General features: G+C 51.0%; 1 protein-coding gene across 1 annotated transcript in view; it reads right to left on the bottom strand.

The window, feature by feature from the left end:
• The window catches only part of SCLY (selenocysteine lyase), a 131,331-nt gene that overhangs the window by 14,761 nt on the left and 99,926 nt on the right, over positions 1-16,644 (bottom strand). The window lies entirely within an intron of this gene.

Genomic DNA, 16,644 nt, shown 5'->3' on the forward strand with positions numbered 1-16,644 from the left:
AGAGGGCCCCCATCTCCAGGCCTGCTTTGCCCGCCGAACCTCCTCCAGCGTTCGCAGCCTGGTCTCCTGCAGAAGAAAACAGTCCGCCACCAAGGCAGAGAGGCCATCGAACGCCAAGCATCTCGCCCTCTGGGAGGCGACACTAGCCACATTAAGTGTGGCGAATGTTAACAGCAGTCCCGCCATCATTGTGCCGTTCCATACCCCCCGCCCTCCTGGCTACCTTCCCTCTGCTCCATACTACCTCCAGGGATCCCTTCCCCTTCCCCCTCCCCCCTTCCTCGTCCGCCCAGTCCCGGACCCCTAGCTCAAAAGCCCCCCCTTTCCTTACTTTCTTCCTCCCCTTCTTCCTCTTTTCTTTGCCCACCTCCCTCCCTCCTTGGGAGTCGTCCACTGACCCTCCCCCCCTGCCCCCTCTCCCGCCCTTTCTGCCCCTTCTTCGACCCCCTCCGTCAATCCTGCCTCCAGCCCATCCTCCCTCCCCTCTCTTGCCTTCATCCCTGCCTCCTGTCCTACCTACCTTTTCTCCCCCACCCTCCCTTCAGCCCCCCCCCAATCCGCCCCTCACCTCCCCGACCTCCTCCACTACCATTTCCTCCTCTTCGTCCCTCAAAGCCTTCTCCCTCTTCTTCTTCCTTTTACTCGCTGTTCCCTTTTCAGCATCTGTCATGCTTTCCAACCCATCCTGCCGGCTCACCCCATCCTCTCCTTCCTCTCCTGCCAGTTCCTCACCCCCTCCCTCATCTTCCAATCGCCTAAATCTGTTTTCTACTGCTATCCCCATTCCTGCCCCCCTCCCCTTCCTCCCGTACCCCTGTCACCTTCCGTTGTTTTTTTGACACCCGCGTCCAACCCTCATCTGCCCCGTCCTGCCGCTTCCGCCCTTCCCCCAACCCTCCCCCACCTCCCACTCCCTGTCCCTCCGCAGCTCCTTTCCCCCCCCCCCACCCCGGGAACCTGCTCTCGCCCTACATCCCCTCCTCCCCCCCTCACCCTCTGAACTGGACCGCCCCCTCCCATGTCCTCCTCTCCCCCGTTATGAGAGGCCCAAGGGCAAGCTCTGAATGCATGCCCCAGACCCCCACACAAATTACACCGGATAGATGCACAAGACTCCGTAGGATGCTCCTTAGACCCGCACTTCCCACAATGCCGTACTGGGCACGACATACTAAAATGTCTGAATGACCCGCACTTGTGACATTGCCATGGCTGTCCCTTATAAAAGCAGAGGATCTGATCCCTGCCAATGAACGCCACGGAGGGAATGTGCTGGGTCACGTGCCCTGCCTGCTTCAGCCTAACCTGCGCACCCCATCCTCCCGCCCACACCCTACTGAGGTCAGGGAGCTTGGACAAGGGTGTACGCAATTCTGTGTACCACTGTAGCCAGAAGGCCAGGTCCGCCCCCGAGATGGATTCATTTCGGACCAGCAGGGTTACCTGCACCAGGTCAGGTCTGCTGATCGGTACGGCCATAAAGTTTCTCCAATCCACTTTCCCCCTTACCCCCTCGTATTTCTCCCAGAAGACCTCCATGCCTCGCTGGGTCAGAAAACTAACATCATATTTTGGGATATTCACCGGGTGGATACAGGCATAGAGGTCCTCTGGGAGAAATCCTAAACCCAGGACCAACTTCAGGGCCTCATCCCTACTTGGCAACTCCCCCTCCCCCACCCACCTTAATTGAACCACATTCCTCCTTTTGGGAACCTGGCCCCCCCACCCTCCCCCATCCTTCCCCACTGCTTCCTGCCCCCCCCATTCCCCCTGCGCCCGCCCCTCCCACCTACTACCACCGCAAAGGATGGAGCACCCCCCCCACCGTCCCCCTCCCCCATCTCCTGCACTGAGAGCCCCCGCTCCGCCATACCCCCCCTCTCAGCCTCCCTCCCCTCCCTCCCTTCTATCAGCAGACTTTGCACATCCCCTGCCTTCACAGTGTCCTTCTGTACCATTTCCCCTGCAGCAAAAAACCTGCCAATGTCCCCTTCAACACGTTCGCTAGAGACAGTGAGAGCAGGTTCCCCTAAATACTTGTTCTCCTCCCAATGCCCCTGACCCCCTCCCCCCCCCCACTGAGCCAACCCTCCCTCCAACCCGAACACTCCCCCCTGGCTCGCACCCCCGCAGCCTGGCCAACTTCAAAGTCAAAGGTACCAGTCAAGTTTCCTTCTGGCGCACACTGCAAGGCAAACACCTCCCGCTCCTCCCCCCCGGAACCTGCTCTCTGTGCTGGGTCCCTCCTTGCAATGTGCTGCTCCAGCTTTCCCTGTGCGGGCCCGCTGTTTTCCTGGGAACTGGTCTCCCCTCTGGCGTCCTGCTTCGTCGGGACTTCCTGCTCCGCTGTTTTGCCAAGTATGCGTGGCTTCCCGCACTCCAGCACTGCTCGCTCTCCCAAACGTGGGGAATCCTCCTGCGCTGTAGCATTCTTCCCTACCGGTCACTTCAGCTCCTCTGCGGCCATCCCTGCTCTTCCAGCCCGATTGGCTGGCGCCTCCTGCTCCAATGTGCTGGGCGGGCGTGGCATCCCGCCACCCAGCAGCGCAGTGCCTTGCCATTCTGAACCTTTTTGTGGGAAACACTGTGTGTCCTCCTGTGCTTTCTCTATCGAAAACCACTCCTTGTCTTCACCTGCCTTTCTTCCTGCATTCTCCTTTAAGAGGCAGCTCCCTGCTGGAACATCTCCACTTTCAGTCCTTAGCCCTGCTGCAGGCTGATTGGCTGGAACATCCTGCTCCTCAGAGCTTTGTGGGTGAGGCCTCCCAGGCTGTGCTGGGGCAGGCATTTTTTCCTTGCTGTCTGCTCCTGCTACAGGCAATGGGAAGAGGACATCCTGTGGCTGCAACTGCCTCTGCCAACCCCTTGCCTCTCTTCCAGGTAAGTTCTCTGTTTCAACTTCCACCCCCACTTCTGTGGAAAAAAATCTCTCTCCTGAAATTCCAGCCTCTGTTTCAACAATTTGAAAAGTCTTGGTGGTAAAGTTTTTTTCCTGTTCTGCTCTCCCACACTCAGGTGCTCTTAATGAGGCCTCCACAGACCCACCTTCAGTCCTGCTTACTCCAGAAGCTGCCTGACTAGCAAGGTATTGCATGAATTTTAATGTATTTTGGGTGCTTGTTCCTGGCAGCTCCCCTGATGCTTCAATGTTCTGGGGTCCAAAGCCTGGGCTGATTCCTTCCTGCTCTGTTTGTTGCTTCCACTGTACCGAGGCTGATGGGGCCTGTCCCCCCGAGGCCATCCTGTCTCTGTTGATATAGAGTTCTCTCAGAGGGTTCTTTTTTCTGGAGAAGCTTAAGTAGCCTGGTTTCCTCTTTCATACAGGTCTTGCGATGCTCTGCTGGGGCCAGCCTGCTCAGGGCTTTTGCCATTTTGACCCGCTTCCCCAGCTCCACCACCTCCTTTCTCCGTACTTTTAATTCTCTTCACCCTTTTAATTATGCCACTGGCCGAGTCCTCTGGATCCTGGCAGTAGTCCACAAGCTCTTCCTCCTCTAGATCGTCACTGTCCTCACTGCCTTCCTCCTCCACCTCCGGCAGGGCCTCCTGACAGATCTCTATTACCTCTCTTTCCTTCTCAGACCAGCTCTTCTCTAGGGCCTCTGCCAGCTCTCTCCCCCCCTCACCTGCTGGATGTCGTGCGGCTGCGAGGGGGGTACCAATCCGGCTTCCTCCCTTGGAGTCTGGCCCTCTTCTATCCACAGGGCTCCTTTCCCTCCTCCCTGCGGCACTGCAAGGGAGGGGCCCGCTTTTCCTGACCCTCTGGTCCCTGAGCCCAAGAGGCCCCATGGCCTGGGCCTGTCCTGGGGAACGCTCCCCAGAGGTCCTCCTCATCCTTGGGGAGGGAGCTAGGCCTCACTCCCTTCCCAATGGAAATCTGCAGAGCTCTCTGAAACACCTCCTTCCACCTCAGCAGACTGGATGGACCGTGCAGGTCTTTTTCTGCCGTCATCTACTATGTTACTATCCAGCTTATAATCGAAAGTGATCGCCAGCCATCTTCCGACACAAATCGGGAGATGGCCGGCGATTTCTTAAAAGCGGCGAAATCGGTATAATCGAATGCGTCTTTTTTGACAGCATCGCCGCTTTCCCGTCGCTTCGCCGGCGAAAGTTCAAAGGGGCATGTCGGTAGATTAGCGAAGGCGGGACATGGGCGGGCATGGGCGTGGCTACCAGATGGCCGGCTTTCACCGATAATGGAAAAAAAAAGTGGCATTAAGCAGTATTTCGCCGGCTTTACTTGGTCCTTTTATTTTCACGACCAAGCCTCAAAAAGGTGCCCCAACTGACCAGATGACCACTGGAGGGAATGGGGGATGACCTCCCCATACACCCCCAGTGGTCACCAATCCCCTTTCAAACTAAAAAAAATAAAACTAAAAACCTTTTTTGCCAGCCTGTATGCCAGCCTCAAATGCCGTACCCACCTCCATGACAGCAGAATGTGTTGTATCCTCAGACAGCCTTTCCCTGGTTGCGATGTGGCTCTCGGGTGAGTGTGACACTTTTTCTGTTAGGTGCCCTGCAGTGTCACATTAGCAATGCATTGTGGTGGGTGTAGGGTACTGGGCTCTACTCCCATGGTGCTTTTCCCCCCCTGCTAACTGGGTCAGTGTGCCCTGTTTTGTAGTCCATGTGGTAGTGGCCATTTTTGTAAGCCAGTTTTAGTTCCCTTTCCTGTGTTACCCACGTTAGAGAACGTAGTTCTTACCTTGAATGGTGCTGAAAGAGGGCATTGTACACCATTGTGCCAGCTCTGACCTACTGCTAAGCTTAGTACCAGGGGACTCTTTGCCAGTGGGGCACAACCTCTGATCTGCAGTTAACTGTGAGTAAACGTGATTATTTCAAGAAAGGACTTTATCAGAGAGATTAGTCTTCAGGTGTGAACTGGTGTGCCAAAGTTATACAGCAGCAATAAGTCTTAGAGGCTGTATGCAGGTCCCTAGAGCAATTTTAGTGGGTGCAGTACATTTATGGGTAGTGGGTTTGGGGGGGGGGGGGGGTTTGGGGGGCTCAGCTCCCAAAGTAAGGGAGCTATGCATGTGGGAGCTTTTCTGAAGTCCACCGCAGTGACCCCTAGGGTGGCTGGTTGGTGTCCTGGCATGTCAGGGGGCCAGTGCACTAAAAATGCTGGCTCCTCCCACGGCCAAATGCCTTGAATTTGGCCGGGGTTTGAGATGCCCGACATAACTTTCCATTATCGCTGAAAAACAAACCCGGCCATCTCAAACCCGGCGAACTCCATGGCATTTGGCCGGGCTAAACCGTATTATCGAAAAAAAAGATGGCCGGCCATCTTTTTCGATAATACGGTTCCGGCCAGCTGTAGTGCCGGCGATCTATTTGGCCGGCGACGTTCGATTACGCCCCTCCACGTTACTATGTATCCTGCTCAAGACAGTAGTGTGATGTGAATGTGTGGACTGAAGACCACGTCACAGCCTTGCAAATTTCTTCAATGGAGGCTGACCTCAAGTGGGCTACTGACGCAGCCATGGCTCCGACATTATGAGCCGTGAAATGACCCTCTAGAGCCAGCCCAGCCTGGGCATAAGTGAAGGAAATGCAATCTGCCAGCCAATTAGAAATGGTGCATTTCCCGATGGCGATCCCTATCCTGTTGGGATGAAAAGAAACAAAAAGCTGGGCGGACTGTCTGTGGAGTCTTGTCTGCTTCATGTAGTAGGCCCATGCTCTCTTGTAATCCAAAGTGTGCAAGCTGCTTTTGCAAGGATGAGCATGAGGTCGGGGAAAGAATGTTGGCAAGACAATCGATTGGTTTAGAAGGAACTCAGACACCACATTCGGCAGGAGCTTAGGGTGCATGCAGAGGACTACTCTGTTGTGATGAAACTTAGTATAAGGCACATCCACCATTAAGGCCTGAAGCTCACTGACGCCATGAGCTGAAGTAACAGCCACGAGGAAAATGACCTTCTAAGTCAAGTACTTTAGATGGCAGGAATTCAGTGGCTCAAAAGGAGCCTTCATCAGCTGGGTGAGAACGACGTTGGGATCCCACAGCACTGGTGGAGGTTTGACAAGGGGCTTTGACATAAGCAAACCTTTCATGAAGTGAATAACTGGAGGCTGTCCAGAGAATGGCTTCCCTTCTACATGCTGATGATAAGAACTAATTGCACTAAGATGAACCCTTATGGATTTGGTTATGAGATAAGTGTAGAAGGTATTCAAGCAGGATCTGTGCAGGGAAAGCAAGGGGATCTAGGGCCTTGCTCTCACACCAGACAGCAAACTTCCTCCATTTGAAAGAATAGCACCTCTTCTTAGTGGAATCTTTCCTGGAGCCAGCAAGAGCCGGGAGACACCCTCCAAAAGACCCAAGGAAACAAATTCTAGGCTATCAACATCAAAGCTGTGAGAGCCAGAGACTGGAGGTTGGTATGAAGAAACGACCCCTCGTTCTGCGTGATGAGAGTCGGAAAACACTCTAATCTCCACGGTTCCTTGGAGGATAACTCCAGAAGTAGAGGGAACCATATCTGCCGTGGCCAGTATGGCGTGATGAGGGTCGGAAAAAACTCTAATCGCCACAGTTTCTTGGAGGATAACTCCAGAAGTAGAGGGAACCATATCTGCCATAGCCAGTCCAGTGTGATCAGAATCATGGTTCTGTGGTCTTGTTTGAGTTTCAACAAGTCTTCCCCACTAGAGGTATGGGAGGATATCCTTACAGAAGAACTGTCCCCTAAATGAGGAGAAAGGCATCCGATGCTAGTCTGTCATAGGTCTGAAGCCTAGAACAGAACTGAGGGAACTTGTGATTGAACCGAATGGCAAAAAGATCCACTGAGGGGGTGACCCACGCTCAGATCTTGCAGGCTATGCCCATATTGAGAGACCACTCGTGTGTTTGCATTATCCTGCTCAGTCTATCAGCCAGAGTATTATTTTTGCCCGTCAGATAAGTGGCTCGAAGGAACATGCCATGTTGGTGGGCCCAAAGCCACATTCGGAGGGCCTCCTGACACAGACAGCGTGATCTGGTGCCCCCTGCTTGTTGGTGTAATATAGTGCAACCGGATTGTCTGTTTGGATGGGTACAATTTGGTAAGATAGCCGATCTCTGAAAGCCTTTAGAGTGTTCCAGATCACCTGGAGCTCCAGGACTGATCTGAAGAATCGTTTCCTAGGAGGACCAAGCTCCTTGGGTGTGAAATCCATCTACATGAGCTCCCCATCCCAGGAGAGATGCATCTGTCTTCAGCACTTTTTGTGGCTGAGGAATTTGGAATGGAAGTCCCAGAGTCAACTTGGATCGAACGGTCCACCATTGAATGGAGTGTACAAGCTCTGGGGACACTTGTATGACATCTTCCAGACTCCCTGTGGCTTGATATCACTGAGAAGCCAGGGTCCATTGAGCTGATCTCATATGAAGGCATGTCATGGGTGTAATATATACTGAGGAAGCCATGTGGCCCAACATTCTCAACATCTGCCGAGCTGTGACCTGCTGAGAGGCACAAACCTTGGATGCGAGTGCAAGAAGATTATCTGCTCTCGCGCCTAGGAGGTAGGTGTCATGTTTACTAAACAGGAACTGGGTTTGTGAGCCCTTGGGTCACTGCCGAGGAGCGGCAGTGGCAGGCAAAACCACCCCACACCAGAAGCAAGGAAGAACAGACGTACCGGCAAATCCAGGCTAGGTCTCTAGGCAGTCAGCCAGCAAGCAGAAGACAGGTCCAGGCAAAGGTTCAAAAAGCAGGCGGCAAGCAAAGCAAAGTCCAGGTCCAGGCAAAGGGTCAAAAGGCAGGCGGCAAGCAAAGCAAAGTCCAGGTCCAGGCAAGGGGTCAAAAAGCAGGCGGCAAGCAAAGCAAAGTCCAGGATCAGGCAAGGTTCAAAAGGCAGGAAACCAGCAAAAGCAGAATCAGGTCCAGACAAGGTCTCTCAGGCAGAAGTGCACAAACACCCACATACCAGGGCCTAAGACGCAATGCAAAGGCAAAGCAGCAAGGTTTCAGAATGGCTAATAAGCCCAGCAGCACCTGGAACTCAGCTGCCACAATCACCAGGAAACTATGGGTGCTGTGTAGGTTCAACCCAAGCTAGCAAGTCTGGCAGCCCGGAAGATCCGGACCGTACTGCGCTGAAATCTGGAACGGGTGATGGTCCATAGCAGCCACCCGTTCTGGCCACCAGAGGGCGAGGAAAGCACAGACATAACAGTAAGCTCGTGCCATCCAAGTATCGAGCAGGGCTCCTATGAACTCCAATCGCTGGACACAGCATAAATGGGACTTGGGGTAGTTTACCCTACGGACCCTAGTAGCTAGAGCACTCAAATAGTCATCCACATGGACTCCTGACCATCTTCCTCCGAGGTGGTCTTCATCAGTCAATCATCAAGATAAGGGAACACATGAACTCCCCAGTCTGCATAGCGATGTTGCAACTACCGCTAGACATTTGGTGAAGACCCTGGGAGCTGATGCGAGGCCCAAAGGCAACACACGGTACTGACAGTGATGTGTTCCCAGCCAAAATCAGAGATACTTCTGGTGGACTGCAAGTGTCGGGATTTGAGTATATGCATCCTTTACATCTACAGAGCACAGTCAATCATTTTTCTGAATCATTGGGAGAAGGGTGCCCAGGGAAACCATCCTGAACTTTTCTTGGACTAGGAATTTGTTCAGGGCCCTTAGGTCTAGAATGGAACGCATTCCCCCTGTATTCTTTTGCACAAGGAAGTACCTGGAATAGAATCCCTGCCTTTCTTCCCCTGGTGGAATGGGTTTGACTGCATGGGCCTTCAAGAAGAGCGGAGAGTTCCTCTACAAGTACCTGCCTGTGCTGAGAGCTGAATGACCTCTCATGGGCAATTTGGAGGTTTGAGATACCAACTGAGGGCGTATCCAAGACGGACTATTTGAAGAATCCACCAGTCGGAGGTTATAAGAGGACTCCTTTGGTGAGAAAATTTCAAACTCCCCCCGACCGGCAAGTCATCCGGCATGGACATTTTTACTGCGGCTATGCTCTACTGAAGCCAGTCAAAAGCTCCTCCCTTTTTTTGCCTGGGAAACAGCAGAGGCCTTAGGAACACGCTATTGATGTGAACGAGCGCGATGGGGTTAAGCCTGAGTAGGCTGGACAGCCGAAGGGTTGTACCTACGCCTAGGATAGTAATAGGAACTCCTCCTTGGCTTGCCAAAAGTCCTCCTAGCTGAGGAGGCTTAAGCAGAAGGCACCCGGCGTAAGAGAGAAGAGATGGAATCAGTGTCTTTTTATAATTTGGTCTGCAACCTCCTCAAACTTCTTTCCAAAAATGTTATCTCCCCAGCATGGGGCATCCGCCAACCTCTGCTGAACAGAATGTTCCAAGTCAGAAACACGCAGCCATGCGCACCAAGTTTCACAAGTGGACGCTCATGAACAGCTGTACAACTGTATATGGGAGATGAGCATTGAAGCCTGGTACATCTTCCTCCCAAACGAATCTAGGGTTCTAGCTTCTCTACCTGGGGGTGGTGAGGCATAGTCCCTGGAACTCCTGGCCCTTTTGAGAGTGGATTCCACCACTATGGAATTGCGAGGCAACTGAGGCCTATCAAAACCAGGCACACTGTGGATCCGGTATTGGGTGTCAATCTTCTTGGGCATGACAGGGACCGATAGAGGGGACTCCCAGTTCCTGACGAGGACTTCCCTGAGTACCTCATGGAGAGGGGCAGTCACAGCCTCCTTAAGAGGAGATGTGTAGTCCAGGACCTTGAGCATCTTGGCCCTGAGCTCATCCTCCACTTCCAAAGGAAATGGAATGGCATCAGCCATTTCTTTCAAAAAAGATGGAATGAAAGGACTTTCTCCTTTCAGGTGGAGGGGAGGGTTCAGAGGGAATTCCATAGGACTCGTCAGAGGGAAAGTATCTTGGATCCTCCTTTGAATCCCATGAGAACTCCTCTTCAGTGTCAGACAATACCTCTCTATGGGACTGTTGAGACCAAACCTGCCTCAATGTAGAGGAACCACATCTCCAAGAGTTGTGTTGAGAACTCGGCTCCTGCCTCAACTCTGTTGAAGATTCCTCCGATGTCGAGGGAGTGTCAGCTTGGGTAGCAGTCGATACTGGGGCTGCACCACAGGCTGAGGGCCAAGTGGGGCCGCAACAGGAGGCAGGCTAGGTGCAATCACCCGTGATGCCAATTCAAACCATTGAACGAGTCCATCCAGCAGCTCAGGATGCAAGGCCTGGATGTACTCATCGAGGGCTGAAACCAGGAAAAGCTGGGATGCTGGCTCAGGCGCAGGTTGCAGAAGTGCCGGGGTTGATACAGGAGCAGGGTCTTGGCTACTGGGAGACTGACGCATTGGCACCTTCCTCCCAGCGCAGATGCTTCTTGGGTACCAAATCCTTCGATGCCCTGGAGCTCCCGGCACCATGCGTTGAGGGCGACCGATAACGATGTTTTTTGGCTTTCGCCCGAACCGTGTCACCAAGACTCCTCGGTGCCGATGAGGAAGACATCGAATCCACACGTAGCCTCGGGACTGGAGGCCCTGCACAGCAGGAGGCCTCGATGCAGGTGAAGAACCACTCAATCTTTCACTGCTCCCAGTGTCTAAGGGTTTAGCAGCAGCCATGCTTACTCAAGCTCCCGATGTGATGCTCGACATCAATGCCAACGTCGCCGACCTTGATGCCGATGTGGAGGAACTGGACTTGGCTTCAAAAATCCTCTCTAGTTGAGCCTCTCTGGAAACTTGGGTCCTCTTCTTGAAGCGAAGACAGAGAACATAGTGGGGCTATAGCCAAGCCTAAGACACTGTAGACACCAAGAATGGGTGTCTTTCCCAGAGACTGTCCGATTGCTTGAAGCCATTGGAAACCTTTGTGGACATGGAAGAAAAATCTTTTCTTGGCTAAATTAAATGAAGCGATGGTGCCTGAAAAAGGGGCAAGGCACAGCAGAAATGAAAGGGAAAGTTCCCGGCCGAAGTCAAGACCTAAAAGCGGCCTGATGAAGACGGAAAATAAAAGGAAACTTAAAACCGGGCAAAATCACTAAAACTTAAAGGGAAAAATAAAAGGACGTGGTTTCACAAGAGGAAAACAATAAAGGATGAAAAAATAAACGAAAAATAGTCGAAAGGCACAAAAAAAGCTCTCTAGGACCAAGCGATGTGAGGAGACGGGAAAAAAACACGCCATCTCCTCATCGCGGTAGAAAAAGAACTGAGAGTGCTGTGGCAAGCGGGAAGGCACTTGTGCATGCGCAGTGGAGCATATCTCACACTCCACAAAGCTCTCATTAGACTTTTGTAAATTCCACACCGGGCGACCCGGGTCGGTGACAACCACTTGTGACAATAAATAAGCCTGCTTGTCCTCTGAGAACTCCTTTCCCTTAAACTAGCCTGTGATGCCATCTTGATCCTTACATAGTAACATAGTAGATGACAGCAGAAAAAGACTTGCACGGTCCATCCAGTCTGCCCATCAAGATAACTCATATGTGCTACTTTTTGTGTATACCCTACTTTGATTTGTACCTGTGCTCTTCAGGGCACAGACCGTATAAGTCTGCCCAGCACTATCCCCGTCTCCCAACCACCAGCCCCGCCTCCCAACCACCAGCTCTGGCACAGACCGTATAAGTCTGCCCAGCACTATCCCCGCCTCCCACCACCGGCTCTTACAACGCTCTACTTCACATTGTGGCTTGAAATGCCTGTTTGATTCTGTGAAACTTGCATAGTATGTTTCCCATATTATCAGGAAATTGTAAAATCATTCACTTTTTGCAGTGTCATTCAGCAAAAAATCATTGCTCTTGGCTCTGACTAGTCCTTTAGACACTGCCTAAAGATGAGGTAAATTCTCACAGAAGTCAGACTAAACAAAACAGGAATCCAAAAAATAAAAAGAGACAAAATTATTCAAATGAAATGTTTAATAATAAATCATGTACTATTAAATATCCTAATTATTTATGCACTGAGAGGGGAGATTCCCAATTCTTCGTCACTGCTTCTTGAAGGATAGGTTGTAACAGAACCATGACCCCCTTCCTTAGGAGGAGATTCATAGTTCAGGGCAGATAACATCTCTGCCCTAGGCTCTTCCTCCATTTTGAACTTAAATGGGATAGCCAAAGCCATCTCCTTCACAAAACCTGTGAATGAGAGACTCTCAGGTAGAGATTTACATCTTTCTTATGGGGGCAGGAGTCGGAAGGGACTCCATATGATTCCTCCTCTGAGAATTAAAGTGGATCTTTGTCTGATTCCCATTAGCAGTCCGACTCCTTGCCATAATCCAAATGAGTCTGTGCCTGCCCCGGCTCAGTGGAACCATGTCCACGCCCCAGAGGGCACCAAGGTACAGCCCTACTCTCAGACTCCGGGGAATCTTCTTCCCCCGATGTAGAGAGCATTATCACATGGGACGGATGTTGACACCCATCGAGGCGCTGGCATCAAAAACTGCTCCACAGGCAGACTAGGCGCTTCAAGAGGAGATGAGGCTGAGCTGCAGCTGGCTCAAGTGCCCTCGACGCCTGAGCAGCATGTAGCTGAAACACCTGCACCAGCACCTCCCTGAGCATGACTCGGTATCGCTCAGAGGGCAGGCATCAGCAAAGGCTGGGGAGCTAGTTCAGAGACAGCCCAAGAAAGAGCCGGTGTTGAACCAGAATCGGGAACCTGGCTCCTCAAAAACGGACACCTCCACCAAAGAGGGGGAGCTATCTTCTCAGTGCCGGTACTTCTCAGGTACCGACAATGCCAATGCCTCGGTGCTCCTAGTACAGTGCTTCGAAGAGGATTGATAATTGTGCTTCTTTGGCTTCCCTTTGACACTCAACATTGCAGTCCCTCAGTGCCGATGAGGATGATGTCAAACCCGTACGTGCCCTTGGTGTCAAGTCTGAAGCTGACCAGTCTCGAGGCCTACTGTCAGCGCCAGATGTTGAGGGAGGTAGAGACCTCAATTACAGTGCACTTCCAATAGCAGATGAAGTCTGAACAGCCATCGAGGTCGATGCTTCTGGTGCTATTGTCAATGGACCAGCCTTCGAGGAGCTGGACCTGACGTGCCCTCTGTGTCCTCAGCTGCATTTGTAAACAGAGAGAACAAGAATCAGGCTGGTGGTCAGGCCTAAGGCACTCGATGCACCGTGTTAATCCGCAGCAGAAATCACCCAATTACATTGGGCACATCTTCTGAAGCCACTGAGAATCTTCCTAGACATAGAGAAAATAATCACAGCCAAATTAAATTCCTCAATCTTGAGCGTCAATAAGGAGCAATGCTCAAATTTAGGTTAGTGCTCAGACTTAAAAGGGGCCTAAAGAAACACACAAAAAAGAAAAAAAAATTGAAAAACCAAAAACCTAATAAAATAAGAGGTAATGTACTAAAAATAAAAACTATGAAGAAAATGAAAACTTAAGGAAAAACACAGGAAATCACTAAAAAAAATATCTGATAATATGTGCTGAAGAGAGATCACAAAGATGAAACCTCTGAGCTCTGTGGAGAAAAACATACTGAAGAATCTGCACTTGCGAGAAGGCACCCACGAATGTGGGGAAGTGCTAGAATTTTCTACTTACTGTATATGCTGGGCAGCATTCGCACTGGGATCCATCAGATGATGACACCCAGATGTGCAAATACTAATGGCCTGCTTGTTCTCGGAGAAATAACATGACACAAGGATGCAATAATGTACAATATTTCTGACAGCAATCATGCTCTGACAAATAAAATTGTAATTTCTGAACTACTTTCATTTTGTAAAAGGCAAGAGTTCACAGCCCTAATAACATGAGCTTGTAAAGACAATTAAGAATGAAGGAAATTAATGCAAACGATCCTGAATTCCACAATGCAAACAACCTATTCCAAACTTTTGCACAACACTGTATCCATTTGAACTGTACACCGTTTTGCTATTTCTCATGTGTGTCATGTAATGTAATGCACCTTCTATGCAGTACAGCTTTCCATTTTTATTCTATGCTCAAATATGCTACTGTATCCTCCATGTATGATGATACCTTCTTACAATTGTTTAATTTTCCTCACCACTTGCCACCAGTAAAGCGAAAAAACTTACCTGTAGCAGGTATTCTCTGAGGACAGCAGGCCATTAATTCTCACGTGGGTGCCTAGTGTAACACAGCTTTAACAGCTCGCGGCAGCGCTCCCACCACCCATGAGTGCCTTCCTGTTCGCCTTGCAAGTGCGGGACCATCAGTACAGCAATATAGCTACAGAAGACAACTCCAAGGGGAGGTGGGAGGGTATGTAAGAATTCATGGCATGTTGCCCTCGGAGCATACCTGCTACAGGTAAGTATCTTCACTTTCTCCGAGGACAAGCAGGCCAGTTGATTCTCACGTGTGGGAATCCCTAGCTACCAGGCTCACCGAAAACAACAAAATTAGGAACTCGCAATAGTGAATTAAAAATTCAATTAACCTGAAACTATATACATATTGGTTGTGAGAGTGCAGCCTGGAATAGAATAAAACAGGCCCGGAGGGTAGAGTTGAATTCTAGACCCTGAACAGATTCTGCAGGACTGTCTGTCCAAACCAGCTGCCGCATTGGGTATCTTAATCAAGGCAATAGTGTGACGTGAAAGTGTGGACTGAAGACCACATTATAGCCTGCAAATCTCTTCTGTAGAGGCTGATCTCAAGTGGGCTACCGATGCCACCATGGTTCTGACGTTATGAGCCTTGAAATGACCTCCACCCAGCTTGGGCATAAGTAAAATAAATGCAATCTGCCAGCCTCTATGGACTTCTGTGTTCTTTTTTGCATTTGCAAACAAAGAATACGGTTAGTAGAGTTATGATCTGGTCCCAAAAGCGAATGATACATATCTGTAGCAGGTGTTCTCCGAGGACAGCAGGCTGATTGTTCTCACTACTGGGTTGACGTCCACGGCAGCCCCCTCTAACCGGAAGAAAACTTCGCTGGAGGTCCCGCACGCAGGGCACGCCCACCGCGCATGCGCGGCCATCTTCCCGCTCGTGCGCGACCGTTCCTGCTCAGTTTAATGACAAGCAAAGGAATGAGGAAAAACGCAACTCCAAAGGGGAGGAGGGAGGGTAGGTGAGAACAATCAGCCTGCTGTCCTCGGAGAACACCTGCTACAGGTATGTATCATTCGCTTTCTCCGAGGACAAGCAGGATGCTTGTTCTCACTACTGGGGTATCCCTAGCTCTCAGGCTCACTCAAAACAAGAAACCAGGTCAATTGAACCTCGCAACGGCGAGGGCATAACAGAAATTGACCTACGAAGAACAACTAACTGAGAGTGCAGCCTGAACAGAATAAATCGGGTCCTGGAGGGTGGAGTTGGATTCAAACCCCAAACAGATTCTGCAGCACCGACTGCCCGAACCGACTGTCGCGTTGGGTATCCTGCTGGAGGCAGTAATGGGATGTGAATGTGTGGACAGATGACCACGTCGCAGCCTTGCAAATCTCTTCAATAGTGACTGACTTCAAGTGGGCCACTGACGCTGCCATGGCTCTAACACTATGAGCCGTGACATGACCCTCAAGAGTCAGCCCAGCCTGGGCGTAAGTGAAGGAAATGCAATCTGCTAGCCAATTGGAGATAGTGCGTTTCCCGACAGTGACCCCCTTCCTATTGGGGTCGAAAGAAATAAACAATTGGGCGGACTGTTTGTGGGGCTGTGTCCGCTCCAGATAGAAGGCCAATGCTCGCTTGCAGTCTAATGTGTGCAACTGACGTTCAGCAGGGCGGGTATGCGGTCTGGGAAAGAATGTTGGCAAGACAATTGACTGGTTAAGATGGAACTCCGACACCACCTTTGGCAGGAACTTAGGGTGAGTGCGGAGTACTACTCTGTTATGATGAAATTTAGTATAAGGAGCATGAGCTACCAGGGCTTGAAACTCACTGACTCTACGAGCTGAAGTAACTGCCACCAAGAAAATGACCTTCCAGGTCAAGTACTTCAGATGGCATAAATTCAGTGGCTCAAAAGGAGGTTTCATCAGCTGAGTGAGGACGACGTTGAGATCCCATGACACTGCAGGAGGCTTGACAGGGGGCTTTGACAAAAGCAAGCCTCTCATGAATCGAACGACTAAAGGCTCTCCAGAGATGGCTTTACCCTCTACACGATAATGGTAAGCACTAATTGCACTAAGATGATTCCTTACTGAGTTGGTCTTGAGACCAGACTCTGATAAGTGCAGAAGGTATTCAAGCAGGTTCTGTGCAGGACAAGAACGAGGTTCTAGGGCCTTGCTCTCACACCAAACGACAAACCTCCTCCACTTGAAAAAGTAACTCTTTTTAGTGGAATCCTTTCGAGAAGCAAGCAAGACACGGGAGACTCCCTCAGACAGACCCAACAAAGCAAAGTCTACGCCCTCAACATCCAGGCCGTAAGAGCCAGAGACTGAAGGTTTGGGTGCAGAAGCGCTCCTTCGTTCTGCGAAATGAGAGTCGGAAAGCACTCCAATCTCCACGGTTCTTCGGAGGACAACTCCAGAAGAAGCGGGAACCAGATCTGACGGGGCCAAAAAGGCGCTATCAGAATCATGGTGCCGTGGTCTTGCTTGAGCTTCAGTAAGGTCTTCCCCACCAAAGATATGGGAGGATAAGCACACAGGA

This window comes from Microcaecilia unicolor, chromosome 10 (assembly GCF_901765095.1).
Source record: "Microcaecilia unicolor chromosome 10, aMicUni1.1, whole genome shotgun sequence".
NCBI lineage: Eukaryota > Metazoa > Chordata > Amphibia > Gymnophiona > Siphonopidae > Microcaecilia > Microcaecilia unicolor.